This window comes from Tachysurus vachellii, chromosome 26 (genome assembly GCF_030014155.1).
Source record: "Tachysurus vachellii isolate PV-2020 chromosome 26, HZAU_Pvac_v1, whole genome shotgun sequence".
Lineage (NCBI taxonomy): Eukaryota > Metazoa > Chordata > Actinopteri > Siluriformes > Bagridae > Tachysurus > Tachysurus vachellii.
In genome coordinates this window covers 1,179,697-1,182,227 of record NC_083485.1, presented here as the reverse complement: position 1 = coordinate 1,182,227, position 2,531 = coordinate 1,179,697, and the positions used below count along the sequence as shown (strand labels likewise).

At 46.7% G+C, this 2,531-nt stretch overlaps 1 protein-coding gene across 1 annotated transcript in view; it reads left to right on the top strand.

The window, feature by feature from the left end:
- Positions 1 to 338: 338 nt before the first annotated feature.
- The window catches only part of nexmifa (neurite extension and migration factor a), a 15,576-nt gene continuing 13,383 nt past the window's right edge, over positions 339 to 2,531 (top strand). Inside the window, exon 1 of the mRNA XM_060862607.1 lies at positions 339 to 1,047. The gene's annotated coding sequence lies outside the window, so the exon portion shown is untranslated. The remainder of the gene's footprint in view (positions 1,048 to 2,531) is intronic.

Sequence of the window (2,531 nt, the reverse complement as noted above, 5' to 3'; positions counted from 1 at the left end):
TATTTCAGGTAACATGAAGTAACATTGATAGAGTTGTAAGAGCTGAGAGACCGAATTCAACACAGAGGTCTAGATGATATATTTATACTGTACAATACTTTATAATCCACCAGGACACGAACTAATAGACTCGTTATAAATGAGTTATAAATATATTTCTGTTTACTGATTGTAAAGCATTTAAAGCTGAGTTTAATTAATTTAATTAAGTTGCAGGTTATATATAAAGTTATTGTTATATAATTCAAATAACAATACTAATATAATATTATTATAAAATAATAATTTCCTCACTTTCTCATCGAGTGAGTAATGAGCTGTGCGCATGCTCAGTGCAATGCACCTGCTCAACAGTAGGGCGCGTCCCCGACGGACCGTGCGCGCTTCCGTCAAAAATCTGTGGGCGCGCTCTTTATGGCAAGTCTCAAAAGAAAGGGGGGCGCACAAGCACGTGAACGCGCCGTAGTTGTCAGGGACGGACGGGGTTCAGCTGGGGGAAAAAAATAAACGCGCGCGCGCTGACACACACACACACACACACACACACACACACACACACTCTATCGCGCGCGCGCATAAGCATATACGGCGAAAAGATACGACACCTTACCGACTGGGGAACAACGCAGCATCCTTCGTCATGACGGTGACACCGTGAACATGCGGCGCCGCGCGGGCACCTTTTGTTTGTTCCCCGGAAACCCTGAAGCGCAAAGGGAATAAAAAATGGAGCGGTAGGAGGAACGAGACGGGGCGCGATTAACGCGCGCGTCCACCTGCTGCTACACACTCATACACACACATACACATACACACACACATACACACACTCGCACACATACACACACACATATATATATACACGGGGGGAATCGGTCAGGGCTGACTCGCGCGCACGCGAGAGAGGGATAGAGAGAGAGAGAGAGAGAGAGAGAGAGAGAGAGAGAGACCCCGTGGGGAAGAGATAAACATGCTAACAAGCTAAGCGCAGAGGAGGAAGAAGCTGTCCATATAACGATAAGGACGGAGGAAACCCAAGCCGGGAAGGTGAGTGTTCTTGTGTGTGTATATGTTGTTATGTGTGTGTGTGTGTGTGTGTGCGCGCCTGCGATGCGGCGGTGAACCGTTTTCAGCTGGGCCACTGTGGCGCGCGCGTCAAAGAGCTGCAATGGGGGAAGGGGGGGTTGTGTCAGCTGTCATCTTGATGAATCCATAATACACAGGTGTGTGTGTGTGTGTGTGTGTGTGCGTGTGTGTGTATGTACCGGAGAAACGGACAGCTACGAAATGGCACAGAAAAACAGCCGCGCGCGTATTCATGATTACGCATTGGCAAACACGATGCGCATCCACACACACACACACACACACACACACACACACACACACACACACACACACATAAACACACATATACACACCACTCGCTTGTAAAGAGCTGAAGGCTGTATAGACGCACCCTTACAGACACGCACAGCATCACGTGACGTTCAGTGTCAACCGTTTTAATAACGTTTAAGTGTGTGTGCGTGTGTGTGTGTGTGTGTGTGTGTGTGTGTGTGCTGCATTACTGGCCGAACCTTTGCGGCATGCTGAATGAACAGAGCTGCTGTAGGCTGCACACTAACACACTCTCTATCTGTATCACTGTATCAACACGCGATCAGTGCACAAACCCAAAGGCGTGTCGACGTCATCATCGTTTCCCCCTTGGACCGGTGTTTAGCTTGTTAGTTTCCACCAAGCCACAAAAATAGAGTGTGAAACGAATGTAAACACGACAGGAGGGACACATTGAGCGCACTTCTGTGCTACACAAGTGTGTTTATAACCACACACACACACCATGACGTGTGTATGGAGAGCCCATGTGTTCCATCTGACCGAAAACCAGACACTACACACTGTTGTGTTGTTCTTATGTTACAGTAGTGTCTCACGCACCTTCCCTTTCCTCCGCCAGCTCTGACACCAACTTGCATTTTACTGACAGACAAATTCTAATACGGTTCAGTTATTAAAAACGTCTACAATGACACGTCCCACATTCCGCTGCCATTTCAAAAACTCGCTCCTTCTGTTTGTGCCTTACTACAAATCGCTGTTCGAGAGAAACAAACAAACGTCAGAGCAAAGCTAACTTTTCGTCATTAGATCGTTCTTACAGATCGTTATATTCGTTAGCACGCAGCGACGCTTCCTAACTTGTCGCTCCAACCATCACTTGGAATCAGGTGGAATAAGTGAGATATGTTTGTTTATAGTTTGTCGGTTTTTTACAGGGCAGATTGTGACCTCATAGCTGCAGAGTTTCCATCCTGAGTTCAGGTTAATATCTGGATTTTCTCTGGATCTTTAGCCCATGGGATCCTTCTGGGTTCTCTGCTTTCCTCAAATCTAGATAAAATATGCCGGTAGGTGAATTGGTGAATCTAAATCGGCCCTAGACATTGACTCTGTGTGTGTAATTGTGGTTGTTCCCAGGAATAAACTGCTGTCCCAGCTAAAGTGTATTCCCACCTTGCTCCACG